General features: G+C 35.2%; 1 protein-coding gene and 1 pseudogene across 3 annotated transcripts in view; one reads left to right on the plus strand and one right to left on the minus strand.

The window, feature by feature from the left end:
* Positions 1 to 19,876, minus strand: part of PDE1A (phosphodiesterase 1A) — a 286,129-nt gene that overhangs the window by 221,621 nt on the left and 44,632 nt on the right. The gene's annotated exons all lie outside the window — the stretch shown is intronic.
* On the plus strand, positions 2,123 to 2,649 carry LOC150022333 (MICOS complex subunit MIC13 pseudogene; annotated as a pseudogene).

Consider the following 19,876-nt stretch of genomic DNA (forward strand, 5'->3'; position numbering starts at 1 on the left):
CCAGCCAAAGAACCAAGAGGAGTAATGAAATGTTTTCCTCCCGCCCACTCTCTCATCATCTTCTTGTGTATTCTTTTTCTAAAATCTCAGTCATACCTGATAATCATTCAATTTTTCATATTTTCTCCATCCTACTTTTTTTTTTCAAGAAGGCATCTGAATGTATAGTGAGGTGAGCTTCTATGACTCTGTAGTAATAGGTGCCTTCTCTTCTTTGTTTTCTCTGGTCTCTATAATAATGCTCCTTGTCTTTCTGGTCACTTGGCTCCCTGCAGACATTTACTGCTGAACTCTGTGCCTGATATGTTCAGTTGGCTCAGTCTGGGAACTCTGATCATTCCTTTCTGATTGAGCCCAATCTCAGCCTTCACTGGTGCTACAAGACACTTTAAGTCTGTCACATCTTTCCTTGACTCTCCACCAAGACTGTTAATTCTTTGGCTTCTGTGTAGAACCCTCTAAGCCCTTACTATGGGCATGGCAGGTTCATGACAGATATATTGGCCCCATCTCATCTGACTTCTAAATTCCTCACTAGGCAGGCAGGACTTCCTCAGCCCTCCATCCCACACAGGTACTGAGGAAGGCTTGAGTTGGGCCACACCATTTATTTATATTCAGCTTGTATTAGCTAATTCACTAAGTCACTGGGAAAATCCTCTTCTTTAAGCTTTACTTTCAACCAAACATGTTCCCCACCTTTGGGATTTCAGCTCAGAGGTAAGAGGTCAAAATAATTTGTCCACTTTTTGCATAAAGCACCTTTTATCTGGATGCTTTTTCTCTATTTCACCAAGGCAGAAGATAGATGTATGCTTTCCCTGTCTAATCTGAATCTCCTGGGTTCTCTTTGTCTATGGTCTATAATAAACTCAATGTTCAAAACTATGAGCCTTGGTCATATAAATTAGATAGAACTTCAGGAATTTGAGAAACTCTGTTTTATTTGAATTTATTGGGGTGACATTGGTTAACAAAATTATAAGCTTCAGGGGTACAATTCTATAATACATCATCTGTATACTGTATTGTTTGTTCACCACCCCATGAGAAACCTCTTTTTATGTGCAGAGAGCCTGGTCTTCAGAACCATTGTCTTGCCAGGGACTCAGAAGTTTTATTTAGGTATTCAAAGCCGTGCATTCACTTTTATCTGTGATGATATTACTCTTACTTCCAGACTTGCCTCTGGCTGACTGGGAGAAGGTAAGATCATATGCATCACAATAGAAGAGAAAAAAAGCACATTATTACCATTATTTTAGGAAGTTTTCTTATTCAATTTCAGTGGGTGCATAGTGAGTAAACTATACCACTCTGTCTGAGCTGATCCTCACCTACTTGATTAGCCATGCTGGCATTTTGTTCTTCAAACACTTCACATTCTTTCCTGCCTCTTCTGCACACACTGTTCCCCTCCAATCTAAAATGCTCTTCCTTTTGCTCATTGCTCAGATTTCAGCTGCAGTTTTATCTCCTCAGAGACATGACTCCTCTGACAACCCCATCTGAATTTCGTACACCAAGAACACTGCTATTGCTTCCCTCAAAGTAAGCTGCATAATCTGTGTCTCATAATACGTGTAATTTCTCTACAAATTTATTTGTTCAGTGAATGAAGAAACCCATTCTGCTGAGTGCAGTAACAAAAAAGACCAGAACATCTAACTGTTGCTGACTACCTTAAAAATAAACCTAGTCTAAATTATACTGAAAATATATTTTCCTCACACATATGTCTGTAAGAACCTAAAAATAGATTCTCGTAGATGCCTGCAATGTTTCCAAACATTTTCTAATACGTAATGTATGTGTTTCATCTTGAAATATTTGTCATTACACCTCAAATCAGTAATTCCACATATCTGAGAATAAATACAATGGGAATATTAAAATTGACAATGCAACTGAGAACCATTTGGGAACTGGTTTTTAATTTGACCGAAAATCATTTCAACCTTATAGGCAAAAAGCAGATTCTACCCAGTTAATAGTTTTAAACAAGGTTCTCTTGTCTTGTGTGTCAAGATTAGTTTATTGACCAATTATTCAATAATAAAATAAATCAGAATTTTTACTTTCTTAAACGAATTAATTTAAAAAAGGCTGGGTTTAGAGACGAGCTGAGTGTCCTTGCGCGCGGAGTTAGAGCGACTATGGTACCCCAAATGTGGTCGTTGATGAGGTTTCTCATCAAGGGGAGTGTGGCTGGGGGAGTGGTCTACCTGGTGTATGACCAGGAGTTGCTGGGGCCCAGCAACAAGAGCCAGGCGGCCCTTCAGAAGGCAGAGGAGGTGGTCCCTCCTGCCATGTACCAGTTCAGCCAGTACGTGTGTGAGCAGATGGGCCTGAAAATACCCCAGCTCCCAGCCCCTCCAAAGTTTAACTTTCACATCCGAGAGTCCTGGAATTCAGGCATTATTACTGCGATGTCGGCCTTGTCGGTGGCCCCTTCCAAGGCCCGTGAATACACCAAGGAGGGCTGGGAATACCTGAAGGAACGAATCAAGTAGCCTGTCAGAGGAGGCTGCCTTCCCTGTTCAGGAACAGGTGCAGGGGTGCCCAGACCTCAAGCCTCCAGAGTGGAACTCCACTCCAAGGGCAGCTCCTGGCCTTACTGGCCCAATAAAGGACTTCAGAAGTGTTTAAAAAAAATAAAAATAAAAATAAAAATAAAAAAGGCTGGGTTTATAGCTTTAAGTGGCAAGGAAAACCTGTTCCCCAAATTGGCTAACTCTTCAGCCAGGTATCAGAGCTGAGCCTGTCCACTTCACAAAGTAGGAGGAATTCCTCGTTGTCCTTGAAGTGTAGAAGCAGGTTAGTTAAAGTTTGATTGGCTCCAATTAGCACTCCTACAAGTTCTGACAGCCTTTAGTGCTGGCAAACAACTTCCTTGGAATGAGTGTGACATTCTGTAAAAACATCATCAACAACAACAACAAAGGAAATCATTTAAAACAGATTCTCATAGCCAGACACCCACCCACCACTGCTCAATGTGTAATTGAGCAATCTATGAACCTACTATAAAAGGAAATGACTTTTGCATATAGGGTAGTTAAATAAACATTACAAAAGAGACCTCCTTAATATAAAGTTCCCTCTGAGTCAGAGGACTAAAAAAGGGACGGTTGAATAGGGGCTTGAAGGATGAGTAGAGAGATGTTCAGTAAGCAGGCTAAGAGGAAGAGCAAGCAGAGCGTCTCACGAGCCCTAAGCACCAGCCAACAACCCATGATTTGGAGGGCACACTGCGGTTGAAACTCACACCATCACATAAGAAGAGGGATTGTACTTAGAAAAAGTAATACGATATCACAGTTTCAAAGAAAATAATCCATAGGTTTGCATTAGTCCCCAAATACACCAAAATGTTTTTATCCATGATTCTTTAGTCAGTGGGGTGTTGTCCACTGTGAGTTGCATGCTGAGACCCATTCAGTTTCTCTGCAGCTCTGAAACCCATCACGAAATCATTAACTTAGTTTCAGAACTGAGTCATCCTTACCAGCTTTCCTCAATATTTTAAGCTTGGTTTTTTTTTTAACATGATTCTAATTTCAATTAGTAGGGTTTGGGTTTTTTTTAAGTCTTGATTAAGCTTCCAGTAATGCCTATGAGTAAATGTGCAGAACTATAGTACAAACAAGAATGAATTGAATCGATGTCAGTAAATGGAAAATTCCTAAATGTTAACCTATTGACTTCCCAAGCTTTTAGAATTAGACAGCGATAGAGATAATCATGACTCACACTGACTTTGACTAGAAGCAGCTACTCAGTTTGCCAAGGTTTTAATAGCATGTGTGGTTGACTCTGCATAAATAACCCAAATGTATAGAAATAAGTCACTACCCCTGTTATCTTTTTAAAACAAAAAAGGAGGAGTTATTAGCAGAGATAATAAATACAGACCATATATATTTGTACCCTGACATCCATTCACACATCGAAAAACTCATTTCAGCTTTAGCTTTTCTTTCTGCATCTACTGACTTTTCCCCACTCCACATCCATTGAAATGATCTGTCCTCTCCAGTCTCATCTTATTTTTCATATAAATACATCATTCCTAACAACTGTTCTATGACATGCTATAGTTACCATCATTTATTTGGATATTCATTTAATTTAAATTTAAATTCCATACAGGATTTAAACCCATCAGTGAACATCTTCCCCAGTCCAGCACTAGACATGTTATCTACTGTATCATTGGATACAAGGCCCAATACCTGATGGAATATTGGAAATCAATTCTATTTTAGAAAATCTGTATTTTTTTTTAACATTATGAAATTAGACCCCTCTCTATGGTCCTAGAAAATGGTAATCTTCCCTCATGTGCCCTTTTCTCCACCTGGTCCAGTGGTAAACTGTGGGAGTAAGAGCATTGACACATGTTTATCAGTCATTTACTATGTGTCAGGCACAATACTTTCTATTTCAGTTAACTCTACATAACACACATCTTACCTTAAAGTCACACTCAATGAAACTAGAGTCAAGAAAAATCATATAATTTGCCAATGTTTATACATCTTGTACATTATGGTAATAGGATTTGAATTCAATTCTATCTGATACAAATATCTTCGCTCTTACCAACACTTTCTCTCTGTGACCATAGTCTTAGTTTTAATAGCAGCCTAAACAGAAAGGCAGCCAGGTGGACTATAGCTTTGAAAATACAGTTCTCTTGATCATCTGAATTAGGTTGAATTCTAGCAATAATTCAGACTTGATTTCAAAGGCACACTAGTTTTGTTTGGGTCATTCTCAAAATATAAGCCTCACTCATTTATGGATCAGTGAACACCAACAAAAAAAAAGCACAAGACTAAATGTGGAGGCTCTAAAGTTTAAAGTTTACCATTTGTTTGCTGTATAATTTTCACAGAAGAAAAGTGGATAAAAAAATTTTTGGTTAAAACATCACTGGGAAACCTCAGAAAAAAATCAACTCAAGGTAAACATATAAGTGAATCTGAGGTTCTATCTCCAACACACAGAATGGCTCTCCAGTGCTGAGGTTTGTGTCTGCACAATAACTCACTCTTAAAAATCATGCTCACTGAAACCCACATCATTAAAAAATTAGTTTACTCATTAAAATTATCTACCCTTTTTGAAAATCACATCATGAGATACTTCACCCTCACACAAAATAAAGGCTGGATGGGTTCATTCATAGACTTGTAAAGCTCAGAGTTGCCTGTGAGATTACTTAGACCTTGTATTCCACTGTATGAATAATATGGTAACTGCTGCCATTTACTGAGCAGTTACTGTTAACCAGGCACAGCTGAGTACTCTACGAGCCCTATTATTTTATTTTCTTTTTTTAAAATTATTTATTTATTTATTTATTTGTTTTGTTTTGTTTATTTATTTATTTTTAGAGAGAGGGAAAAGGAGAAAGAGAGGGAGAGAAACATCACTGTGTGGTTGCCTCTCACTCACGCCCCCAACTGGGGACCTGACCGGCAACCTAGTCATGTGCCCTGACTGGGAATTGAACCAGCTACACTTGGCTTGCAGGCCAACGCTCAATCCACTGAGCCACAGCAGCCAGGGCACAATTTTATTTTCTAATAATTGGCTGCAAATATCATTATTGACTCCAACCTTTTTAAATTTGTGGAGATTCTGAACTTGTTTTCTTCAACTGTTTTGCAAATGCAGAACATTGCAGCTGTTTTTAATGTACACGTTGTTTCAGTATAGGAGTTCACAGATGTCTATTTTTTGACCTTGAGGTAATGAGTTATTTGTTATAAACAGAATCATAGACCTTCAAGGTCAAGTTATTCAACCTCCCAACTATTGCAAATTCCTCTTGCTTTTCCTCTCAAAGAGGGTTTACTCTCAATTGCCTTGACCTGGAGGAAATGAATCTGCTGTTCCCTTGATCTCCACCCCCAAGAATCTCTTGTAACATGAGAATTTCATCTGTTCAATGCTACCTGTACTTAAGGATAGAGGCTTTTTTTATACTAACTTCTTCGCCTGGTATACAATAAAAGAAACAACAATCTGTCCCAACAATGGAAGGAAAACTGTCTGTGTTGAGCTTACTGAAGAGTAATGTTTGGTCTTCAATGTAGCCATTGCTAGTGCATATTGAAAGGTGAAATTTGATTCTAGTTAACATTTTGCCTTATATAGTACCTCTAAAATTAGCATGACTCAACCCTGGCCAGGTGGCTCAGTTGGTTGGAGTGTCATCCCATACACCAAAAAGGCTGTGGGTTTGATCCCCAGCCAGGGTGCATACAAGAGGCAACTGATCAATGTTTCTCTCTCTCTCTAAAAATCAATAAACATATCCTTGGCCCTTATAAGGATACATATGGTAATGGGAGAAAATACAATTAATTAATTAAAAGTTTTTAAATTTTTAAAAGGTAATTTTAATACAATTCAATAAGTGGGTTTATAAAATAAATAAAAATAACAAAGGAAGCTCAGAAGGAAGAGAAAAGAAGACTCATAGAAGAAATTATTCTGTTTAAGCAAAGATTATCCAGTAATTAGAATTTCATCAGGGTGAATTATTTGCTGGAAAGAATAAGGAAAGTTCAGTCAAAGAAAGATGGAAAATAACACAAAAACATAAAATAATCATAATGTTCAGGAACCAGAAGTCATCTTGATATGAATGAGGGTAAAAGTATTAGGGGAGTGGCAGGAGATAAAACTGGAAAATTAGGCAGGGGCCAAATCCTATGTGCCATATAGTGAGCTCAGGCTCCATCCAATATGCAATGAATACCTGCTGGTTGGCTACAGTCAGGGTTATGACACCTTCATCTTTGTGGTTTTTGAAGCTCTCACTGATAAAAATGTGGAAGATATTTATGAAAAGAGTAAGTCTGGGGAAAGGGATATTGGTAAATGGTCTGTTAGAGTAATCTTGGTGAGAGATGATAGATGCTTGAAGCAAAGCAAAGTCATTAATTGGAAAAGAGAGAGGCTATCCAAGATATTAGTAGATATAAAGCATAGGGCGTAGTAAATAATCAAATATACTGAATGAAAACATAAGGATGAGACAATACTTGTGTTTCTGGTTTGTTATCTGGATGGGTGGCATACCACCACCATCTGAGGAAGATCAGTTAATAAAAAGAATAATAGAATTTTAAAAAGAAGTGTGTTCAGAAGTTCATTGGTAAGGCAGAATGAGTTTGCAATACCAAAGCATGGCCCAAGTGGAGATATTTCATGGGCAATTAGATATTTAAATTGCAGAATTCAGTTATAGGGATAAAATGCGTGTGTTAAGGGGAGGGCATGTATTACAATATAAATATAAAACTATGAATATGGATGGTGTTGCTCAGAGTTGGTTGGGCAGAGGATGGTATCTAGTGAAGATGTCAGAGAGCCTGGAGAGTCAGGAGGGAAAGTTTGTCCTATGGCAAAAGTGGAAGGAGTATTAGCGGAAAGGTTTTATTCACATCAAACAAGAAGAACAACTAAGGAGAAAAATAACAGAAATTTTCTCATTAGAGTTGGCAATATGGAAGCCACCAGCAGCCTAGATGAAAGCAATTTCTGTGTGAAAACAATTAACATTCAATTAGACAAAAGTTCGGAAACCAAGAAAAGCATGGAGGTTGGGGAGTTTTCCTCATTAGGTATACCAAACTCTCTTCAGTTAATGTTGCCTATGGAAATAAATATAAAGGGTGATACGGGTCAACTGTATAAATATTTAGGGTCACAGAAAAAAGAAAGATGACCATCTGTTTACATGACAACAGTTTGCCTCAGGAAAGTATTTGGGGTTTTCTTTCTTTTTTTTTTTTTTCTACTTTAATGCCTTGATTTCAAATTTCCAAGGAATGTTTTCTTTTGGGAGACATGTGTGGGAACTCAGCTAAAACATGAATCCAAGAAAAGATCAGGACAAGTTTGCCCTATGTCTTCTTCAGCTTGGCATTCACTTGAGTAACCTTCTTTGTGGTTATTTTTATTTTTGGAGAGGTGACGCTAGGCTGGCCCTGGGTATGTAATTTAAGTAGCCACAGTTTATCTCATTCCTTCATTTTTCTTTCAGGATCCTTGGTCTCCCATTTTGACTTCTGCATGTTCACATCTTAAACTATAGCAACCATCTATGTATTTTTATTTTATCTTGATATCTATAAAAACTTAACTATTTTGCTTCACTGCTTTAAAATGATACTATGAGCAAGATGACCTAAGAAATCAAATCTGCTAATGTATTAGCAGATGGTAAATATCTGTTATTATATTCCAAGACATAATTATCAAGAAATCTAAAATTATGGTAGATTGGTTAGATGCTATTTAATTACATGTGCTTTACAAATCATACTACATAGCTAGCTAGCTATTATTCTTAACTATATGCAGGCATTATATACTCCCACTCAGGTCTAGCAAATGCCTATTTGTGTCTTTATTCATGCAATAGAAATAATAAATACTTGACATATTTTCTGCACCATTTAAAAAATATAATTCAGATAAAAATAGTAGTCTGGGGAAATAAGTTAACAGTATCTAAAAACTAAGACATGTTCTCACCCTGGCTGGTGTGGCTCAGTGGATTGAGTGCCAGCTTGCAAACCCAAAGGTCACTGGTTTGATTCAGAGTCAAGGCATATGCCTGTGTTGCATGTCAGGTCCGCATTTGGGGGCACACAAGAGACAACCACACATTGATATTTCTCTCCCTCTCTTTCTCCCTCCCTTTCCCTCTCTCTAAAAATAAATAAATAAATAAAATATTTTAAAAATAAAATAAAAATTTAAGGCATGTTCTCAATGTGATATAGTTTGATTTTTACAAGTTACCTTTTATTTCAATACTATTTCTTTTTAAATATCCTTTATTTTCTTCTGTAGATTAAAATGCTACTTTTATCAGACATTTATTTTTCATGTTTATTTGGCTTAGTCTCTCTTCTATCTTGTTGATTTTCATGTACCACTACCACTCTGGTTTAGTTAATTAATATAGCTTTTGGCATACTTAAACATTAAATAATACCAGCCTTCCCTCAAAATTTATTTTTAATATACATTCATGTTTATTCCTCTGTAAAAATGTATTCTTCTACATAATCATTTTATCAACTATAAAAGTTCCTATTGACTTGAGAAAATAATTAGCAAGGATAACAGGAGATGGGTTTCTTAATGATTGGACAAAGAAAATCCACATTTGAAAAGTGGAAGACTACAATGTATCCTGTGGCATTGCATAGAATTTGGAGGTACTGGTATAAACTACAGATTATGTTTATAATATTAGAATCCTAGCTATGTCCATGAGAAGGCTGAGCACTGAGACACCAGTAGCAATTAGTTTACCTAGAAGTTAAGTTTTGATTTCCATATACCACTCACTACTGAAAGGAATCAGGATTTTTCATAAAATAGGCCAAATCTAGGGCTGGAGAGGGAAAGTATGAGATGAACTTGTAATTCTTGTGCTAGAAAGTAAGCAAGCATTCAAAGAATGATGAGGACATATCAAAGAAACAAAGGAACCAGCTTGAAGAGACTCCATTGTCCAAATATTGGACAATTTGAGCATCAAATTAAATAATAATGTTAACATATTGTTGCCCACTGAATAAGTAGGAATCCCTCAATCATTATTTATATAAAAAGTGGCTGAATAAGTTGGAAATAAAGCTCTTCCTTACAGTAAAATGTCAACAAGAAAAGACCAAAGGAATGATGGAGTTAAAAAATAAATAAATATTAAAACAAGTGGGTGAAAGTTAAATAAAAATAAATAGGATATTGATAGATATTACATTGGAGCTAGATGACTTTGTCTAGCATGGGCATTTTAATAAAATTAAGTCTTCCAATCTTTAAACAGAATGTCTTTCCATTAATTTGTTTTTCAGATAATTTTTTACCATTTTTTTGTAGTTTTAAGAATCCCAGCACCATTTTTCAGAGAACTTCTAAAAAACATAAAATTCATGGTGGATCACAATAGGCCTTGAATAGCCAAACCAATCTTGAGATAGAAGAACAAAGCTGAGACACCACACTTCCTGATTTCAAAATATCTTATAAAGCTACAGTAATTAAAACAGAATGGTACTGACCTAAAGACAAACACATAGATCAATGGAACAAAAGGGAGAGTCCAAAAATAAACCCATGCATATGCAGCCAACTGATCTTAGGCAAGGGTTCCAAGAATGCACAATGGAGAAAGGATAGTCGTTTCATCAAATGGTCCTGGGAAAAATGAACATCTAGATGCAAAGAAATAAAATTGGATACTTATACCATATTACTAAATCAACTAAAATGGATTAAAGACTTAAGTGTAAGAACTAAAATGGTCAAATTTGTAGAAAAAAATTATAGGGAAAAGTTCTATGACATTGATCTTGGCAATGATTTTTTAGATATGACACCAAAAGCATAGGCAACTAAATAAAAAATAAATATTTGGGACTTCATCAGTCTAAAAGTTTCTGTATAGCACAAAAAACTATTGTTCACTTAAAAAATGTGTTAAGATCGTAGATTTCCTGTTAAATGTTTTTAACACAAACACATACAAAGGTACATAAAGAAACTTGTGAAGGTGATAGAAGTATTTATTACCTTAATCATGGTGGTGGTTTCATAGGTGTACGCATATGTCTAAATTCATAAAATTTTAAATGTTAAATATATAAATTTTCTTATATAAATTATATCTCAATAAAGTTGTTTTAAAAAGAAACAAGATATTATTATTTCTACAAATTGCTTATTAATTCAAAGATAAAAACTAAGAACTCTACTGTTACTTCATGAACATTAGGACAAACCAGCATTGTGTTCTTCCCGACACATTATTCTTGTGGTATTCCTGTATAAATCTGCTCATGAGGAAATATTGCACATAACCAAACTGAGGGCAGGTCTACAAAATAATTGACTTACACTCTAAAAATGTCAAGGTCAAAAAACACAAGGAAATGTTAAAGAAGTATTCCAGATAAAGACTAAGGAGACATAACTACTAAATACAGTATGTCATCTTGCCATGGGCGGTGTGGCTCAAAAGGTTGAAGTGTTGACCCATAAACCAAAGGACTGAGGGTTCTATCCCCAACTGGGGTGCTTATGGAGTCAACCAATCAATGTTTCTCTCTCATATTGATGCTTTTCTCTCTTTGCCTCTCCCTTCCCTTCCTCTTACTCTAAAAGCAATGAAAAAAGTGTCCTTAAGTGAGGATAAAAATAAATAAATAAATAAATAAATAAATAAATATAGGATCTTTTAAAAAATTACCGCATGTCATTGTATATTTGATCTTCGGTTACAAATAACATAGCTATAAAGGATATATATAGAACAAAGACAAAACTCGGTAGTATTTTATCAGTGTTAAATTTCTTGATTTTTGTACTGTAGATGTACAAATGAATTATTTTAAAGTATGTGTACTATATAATACATATTTAACTTTATTGCATTTATAATAATACCTACATGCATATGTAATTATAGATATACATATAGAGAAAAATAAATGAAGCAAATGTAAACAATTGTGCTTAGAGTTACTTTCACTATTTTCACAACTTTTCTTTAACTTTAAAATGAAATTAAAATATAAAATGTTTTTAAAAGCTTGCTATAACTTTAATTTTTAATGTATTGAAATCTTAGACATTAAAAAGTCAATGTGTAGTTGACTTTTAATTGTAATGTGTAAAGCAGCATTATCTTTAAGTTGTGTACCTTCCAATAAAACTTGCTACACCAAAACTTTATGATACCATTTCTCAGAAGCAAAGTTAAAATTTTTGGGAGATAACATCTGTGTATTGTTTATGTTCACAGTGATTTCAGGACAAAACAATCAGTTGAAAATAAAATGAGTAATCTACAACCCTGGCTGAGTTTGAAGCCCAACCAAAATGATCTTTCTTCACAGAGGTTTCTCTAAGCTATTCAAGGGGGAAAAATCTTCTAATTCTTACGTCACATAACATTGTTTTTCTGACTTTCCTGGGACATATAAAACCTTCTGTCTTTAATAATAACTATTTATATACATATTATCTTTGACAATGGACTAAATGACACTCTAAAGGCAAAATTCCCATTTGCTTAAACTCTTTCAATGGCTCCCCAAATGGCCTCTAGACGATCAAACTCTTTAATATTTTACATAAATGATATATAATGTTATATTTAAGTTTCATATATCATATGTAATATATATATATTTTAGCTATATTACTCAAAAGCTCACCACCCACTCCTATACCACATAGACATACATTCCAGAATTCAGCCATATTGTATTATTTTTAGTTCACCTAAATCATAATATTCTCTCTGCAGAAATTTACAGTTTCTAATACACTTTCTTCAAATTCTTTCCTCAGCTATTTCCTTCTTAGCATTTAACCCTCCAGATGGATATCTCTCTTGTTTTGGAAAGCCTTTCCTGGGAATCAATGATTAAATTCATATCTATATCATACTTTTGCAAAAATGCTCCTTATGCACATTGAGGCAAAATCTAATATTCCCTTGTTCTGTTCACCGAGAAGGCCTGTAAGCTATGACAGTTCAGTAGAAATGGCCATACCTAGCACCAGCATCCTGGCTTCTATATACCATTCTGTACTTAAAAAATAATAATAATGTTTTTTTTAAGTTTATCATCTATCCACATATACATGCTTACATATGTAATTATATAACTACTTCTTTCCTAGTACTTAATTCAGTACTCTTATTCTCCTTTTGAATAGAACAAGGAAAAAAAGAATGGAAAAGATGGCTAACCCTTTGGGGTTTAGTATGCTAAAACAGTCCTGAGATACACAAGTTAAACTTGGCATACTTTGGATCTGAGCCAAAAACTGCTTTTACTGACTGTGGAAAATGGGATTTTAGACTATGTTGGGCCATACTATAATTATGTTTCGAAATGCTTAATGTGATGGTTGAGTCTGATTAAATGAGTTTATGTATGCTGGAAAGTGATTGTATTTTTCTCAGCACTTAAGGCTAATGAAGACCAAAAGCAATGGAGTTTAACTTAAGACCATTTATGGAAGATACAGAACTATGAATATTTGCAAATGAAGAAATATAAAGGAACTTCCTTCTAAATATAAATATCAAGATCTCAACAGGGTTGGTAGAATGGCCTAAAACCTAAAACTGCTTTTTATTGGTATAAAAACAAGAGTAAAACAAATCACTTAGAGTAAATAGTTTATGCCTTGAGCTATCTTCTCAAAATAAACATTCCATTTCCCATCTGACATAGAATCAAATGATATTGTTTTGTTTCTAAACAAGATTATTTTTTCTAGGGTCCATGAATGTGGGTGATTCCCTTCAGGAGAGTTGAAACCCATAAATATTGTTTTAGGGATCTGATCTGGGAGTTTAAAGGAAAATATTTTGTGCCAATAAAAAATTCAAACTAACTTCAATATGAAAGCTATACAAAAGAGGAAAATCCATAGCACAAGAATATAGTTCAACTGTTTAGGCAATAATAAGAGCTGAAATATTGTATAGCTTTAATATCATTACTTAGGCCAGTTTCTGCTTAGGGCAATAACATTTCCTGTTTCATTCCTGCCCAATACTGGTTTTTCCATTATTGCAGCTTAAAAATACTTGGGCTGTTTTAAAGATTAGTGTGTTGGCATAAAACTTCACTTGACTCTTAAGTGAATTTTCTTCAACCTTCAATCATGACTTGATATTTTAGAATTTTCAATATGGTCAAGGCCTTCAGCATCAAAACAAGATTTCCATCTAATCTTATTAGGCAATTATTTAGAATAGAAATGATAGCATGCTGGGCCATGAATATTCAATATTCATCACTATTTAAAATGTTAATGTGCAAGATAAAAGTTCAACTTGATCCTACTTAAAATGCAAACATGCCAGATAAAAATCATATAAGTATGTTTTTTAACTCATTTGAGTTTAAATGGTAGTCATGGCATCATGTTTATATCATCTCAGCTTGTATTATTTATTAGTATTTTAATATAAAAGCACAAATAAATTAATTAAAAGGTAAAATGGTTAGCAATGGTTTCTCTGGAATATCGTGTATCTTAAAATGCTTACCTGTGCCCTATATGAAATGTTTAGTTCAAGTGATTAAATATCACTTTATGTGCCTTTAAATGATACCTTCTCTGGTATAAAGAGCATGAAATCTCTGAAATGGCCTACCTTGGTTAGAATCCCAGCTCTTCTTCTAACAAGATGTGTGATCTTTTTTAAGTTATTGAAAATATTTAAGCTTCTATTTTGCTCAGCTGCAAAGAAGTGATAATAGTTGTGATAACCTCATTGGACTTTCATGTATTTTAAATGAAATAATATAGAGAGAACACTTAAACAAATGCCTGATACATGGTCAATCTGTACAAAATGTTTCATTTTTTATTTTAATATATACAAAATTATATTTACACTTAAAGTCTGGTTAAGTTTAGGAGGGCAATCTTTGGGGAAAATGTTTACCTTAAGGATTTTTTATTATATCACAGTTCCTAAGCCATGATTTTCACATATGTATGTGTGTGTGTAGACCCCTCTTCCTTCTCCTATTATATAAGCTCCCTACTCTCTCTTTTTCTGAAGAACTACAGATCCTACCTGCACTTTCTTACAGCCATGATATCTTCTCTATTATGCTTTTATACACTGTAGATAATAAGCAATTGGTAAATGGATGAGTGGATGAATATCAACTTTCACTCTTTGAATTGTGTCTAAACTGTTTAGACAACCTTGTGTTTTCTGTTATAAGGGCATTTGCTAATGAGCATTGACCTTGGACAACTTTTTGACATTATGGTGCTAGAACACAAGCTTTTCTTGGAGCTCTGGATTTATCTCCCAGACTGTGAAGCTCTTGCTTCAAAGCCCTAGGTGTCAATGCCAAGTTTTCCTAGATCCAAAGGCACACAATATGCCCCAAAGCTACATTTTAGCATCTTAGCAATACATTATGAGCCCAGTGAGTCTTCTAATTAAACAAATCCTTGGCTTTTCTAACATGTCAAGCTCCTAACACTCAGATACTAAGTACATTGAGATTTTCTTCTTTTCTTTTTTATTTTGAACCATTGGAATCATGTTGGAGCATAAGTTTCAAATTAAAAAATTAAAAACCAAATGATTTGCTTAATTCATCATTTAGATCAGTTTTTTGTTTTTGTTTTTGTTTTCTTATATTGAAAGCAGTCTTGAAAGACAGGGAATTTAGAGTTACCTGTACATTATTCTTTTCAACTTACAAGTTTCCCTTATGAAGTCTGATTTTCAGCTTCTCTGAAACTGTATAATTGTTAAGCATGTGTGACTTAACACTTAGCAAAAATTATGGACCATTCTGTTATAAAAATTATAAAGAATCTCAGATGTTTAGAACTGAAAGAAAAAACTTCAAAGGCATTCCAAAGCAATTCACTATTCTTTCCACATTACATAAAAAAAAACAAAAAACAAAAAACAGGAAAAAAAAAACTAGCAGCCCCTGCTAATGGCTGTGCATGTGGCCAATTTCCATCTACCAACAAATGTATTCACTTAAAGCTCCTTTTAGCAGAGTTCTAAGTTAGTTTAATTTAATGGTTTACTGACTAACATCTAAAATTATTTTTTTAATTTAAAGGCTGCATGCACTATATAGTTGTCATAATATATTCTGATTCCATTCGATGGCAGGTACAAACAAGAACTATGGTGAGAGTATGGAAAGGTGCTTTAGAGGTCATCTAGTTCAGACTCTTCATTTTCCTCTGGGGAAACTGAGGACACAAGATATACTAAAGCAGTGTCCTTTTCCTCCAGTCCAAAAATTTGAAGTTAATTCTTCTTTGTATTTTCAAATATAATTTTAAATATAAAATAAATAACTATTGGATGTTGATAGAAATGTACTATCTATAGGAACACACAACACACACACACACACACACGGGATCTTAGTCTGTCAGGACTTGTAATAATCCTGTAAATGAAACGTTTTAAAAAATGACAACATACCAAAATGTGGAAATATCCTTGCCAAATACGTAGGCTGAGCCAGGAAATATATACTCCCATCTCCCCTCCAAAAAGAAAGAAAGCAAATGAAAAGACCATCAACTTAGCTTTACCAAAAAAATAAAAAACAAATATGTAAAACCTTAGTCAAAAAGTCATCCAACACCATTAGTTATGAAAAGAGTAGAGTAAAAAACCTCCTTCTCCTCATTACATCTACCCTCCTCCTTCAGCAATAGAGGATTTTTGATATTTAAATATTGTCAACAGCAATTTTAGTTGAAAGGATAAAGTATATCTGTCTGATTCATATGGAGTTTTTTTCAACTCTCACTCTTTGGCCTTTTCATCTTCATTTCTATTACTGAGTAGAATCATAAAGTACAAATATTTATAAAATCTGATGCAAAAGGTCTGGTGTCAATGCTGGTTTTGCCCCTCACCAGTTATTTGGCCTTGGATAATTCTCTTTTCTCTGTACCTAGTTATAATATTTCTATAACAGACTTGATAATAACAATACCTTTATAGAATTGCCCAAATAATCAAATAGACTCATAATAGATTTTGACAACTAAGAGTATATGTAGTATTTACATTGTAAAAAAAAGTTTAGACTTCAGCCATTATTTCACACTAAATTAAACCAACTTAAATAAATCATGTAAAACATTTAAATACTGACTACCACATAAAATGTGTTAGTTAAAATTATTTTTACCTTATAGGCTTGTTGTCAAAATTAAGTAAGACAATATAAACATATAAATTTGTGAGCACTGTGCCTAGCACATGGTAAGAGCTCAATAAATATTGGCTTTTTCATTATCATCATTAATATTATTGGCATCATCTTTAATTACTCCTACTTCCAAATGTCTTCTCTTTTTCTCCATCAAAGGAAATTAAAGCCTCCTCAAGCAAGTATATCTTCAAAAGACTGTGGCACCCACAAAAACTTACTAACTGGAGAAAATAATGGAGTGGACAAAGGAAAAAAAATAGAATAAATGGAGACACACAGTGCCAAGCTGAGCCAGGAATCTTCCAGTTTGAGAAACAAGCTATAAAATCTTCCTTGTGTGGAGTTTGGGACTGGCAAATTTATGACTCCACCCTCAGTTCCTGTGCCATCTGTTAGTCTGGGGCCATAAACTAAGCATTTACCCATGAAAGGGAATTTATTGGCTCACAACAAAAAGCAGTATACCAATAACATCAAGCTAGATCTCAAAAATATTTTTAATAAGATAAACAACATTACTGGGAAATGAAACTCTCCTGACATTTGATTAAATCAAAACCTGGTGAAGATAAAATTAGGCTCATTTCTTCTAATGTTATTGTTTTGTTTTTCAAATTTCCAAGGAGCCATACTTCAGAAATTATAATTTATTCATCAGGGAGATGTTACATTAAGATGACAGTGTGTGAACTACTAACTTTTCACTATGTATAAAAAGACACAAAGCACAAAAACTAAGACTTGCTTACATTTATAAAAAGTCATGTATCTCAACAACAAGAAGGGAAAAAACAGCTGTGCCGGCACTCTTTGATGCACCCGCTTCTGAAAACAATAGAGAACGTCAAAGGTACATGAATCATTATCTGCAGGTGCTTTTCCTCTGACAAATTTAATTTACAAATAACTTATGCCTGTGTTCTGTAATTCTCATTGGAGCTGAATTCCTAATCACATTCAAATGAATAAGTAGTTAAAAGATATTTTGCTTTTTATAAAAATGTATCAACTATATAAATAATATATAGTAATATTAGTATATAGAGAGAAATTTGAAAAGGCATAAATATACATTCTCCCCAAGTACATTTCTATTATTCACTGGTACCATTAGAGAATACTGTACCTACTGCATTTAATTTAGTATCCAAGGCCTGATCCTTTAAGACTTTTTAAATGTTTCACTATTTTTTAATAAGAATCATTCTGAAATGTATTATACATTCCTGACCCCACAAAAGGAATCATTAATCAGTGGGGATTCTGCTCTTCTTTCCAGCCACGATCAGGCACTTGAAGCCTCACATCCGTGCGAACCCATGCAGGGACAACCTGCTTAAACACGTGATGACACAAATGGCAAGGAAGAGAACACAGATAAGCTGAGGGTGCTGAGTTGTGCGGTGCTGTCGTCTCTCCGGCCAGCGAGAGCTGCCTCTCTTTTTCACCACATACAGAATATTCAGTCCCCTGCCTTCTTCATTGCTTCCTCTTCCTTACTATTTCATCTGCTCCGCACTGCTTTTCTCCAAGTATCACCTTCTTCTCATTCAACACTCAGTGCCAGCTGAAAACAAGAAGCTCTGCTGGGCACTGGTTATATAATAGTAAAAAAGAGCAACACATTCTGCCCTTACTAACGCCTGCCTCTTTTGCCTGAAGGTTTTTTTTGCTTGTTTGTTTTTTTTATGATTATTTTTTTCATTTTAACTTCTGGCCACTTTGATTCTACTGTCACCACCATTCAACAACAAAATCTCTTTTATGCTGGGTGAAACAAGTAATTATATTTTACTAAATAGAATGCTAAAATGAGGCATTTCCCATCTCAGTTTCTACTGAAGTCCCAACGAAAAAAGGTGACCACCTGTCTGAGGGTTGGAAGTGAGTTGCAGGCTCATCAAAACAGGACTTTCAAAGGAGGAGTCTGAGAGCCAGTTCGTGACCCCAAAGCTCATTACCCACTTTTATGAACAGGAATTGAGAGAACAGAGAAAATGTAACTAGTACAGACTTCTCCCAATGGCCAGAAGGGGCAGCATTGCTTTCCCGCTCCTCTAACCTAGGGAGACAGGCTTTAGTTAGACCACTTGGAGTGACTGATAGTATCTTCTGAAATGCAGGGCACACCATGGCCTGACTTATGACTCACCCATGAGAGGCTAAAGGACAAAAGACTTCCAGACACTTAAGCAAAGACAGATTGCTGCACTGCCTGGGGTATTGATAGGATAGAATTCATGCAGGGTCCCCACAGACTAAAGCAAGGCCTGGAAGAGAATGGGTTGCTTTGCGATTGTCTTAGATTCTTCCAAAGAGAGTACATACAAGTATGAAAGACCTCAGCAACAAGAAGGTGGGGGAAGTCTTCATGCCTCAGTGCTACAGGTGTAGTTGCTGACTAGAGGAGATTCACTCAATACCTTGCACTGGGGCAGGAGGTAAATACCCCTCAAGTAAGCTCCACCAGCATCTGCCAAAGCCCGTAGTAACAGTGCTTGATCACAATGATAGAACAAGGACAAACAAGTAATACCTTTCCTACCCTTACCTTCTCCCCAACACTCATTTTCAATCCAGTAGGTTATCAAGCAGTCCTGTTCAATGAGGGTAAAGGCATTAGAAATACTGGTGGGTTTCTGGATGTGGGTGGTCACTAGAGAGTCCAAGTCATGTTTAGAAGCTTGGAATTTTCAACCCCCCACCTCCCTCACTTCTTCAGAGAGAGGAGAGGCTGCAATTGGAGATAATAGTTGATCATGTTTAATTAGGAAGCCTCCATAAAATACGAATAGTGTGGGGTTCAGAGAGCTTTCAGGTTGATGAAAATATCCATGTACCAGAAGGCTATGTACTGCACTTTCACAAGGACAGACATCCCCTATGCTTGGGACCTTCCCAGACCTCACTTTATGTATCTAGCTGTTCATCTGGCTTTATCAAATCCTTCAATAACTGGTAAATGTAAGTAAGTGTTTATCTGAGCTCTATGAGCTTCTCTACTTAGTTAATCCAACCATGGAGCGGGATGTGGGAAACTGGTTTATAGATGATCTGCCAGAAGCGCAGGTGACAACCTGGAC

The sequence above is a fragment of the Furipterus horrens genome, unplaced genomic scaffold (genome assembly GCF_987537825.1).
Source record: "Furipterus horrens unplaced genomic scaffold, mFurHor1.1.pri manual_scaffold_1, whole genome shotgun sequence".
In the NCBI taxonomy this organism is placed as follows: Eukaryota; Metazoa; Chordata; class Mammalia; order Chiroptera; family Furipteridae; genus Furipterus; species Furipterus horrens.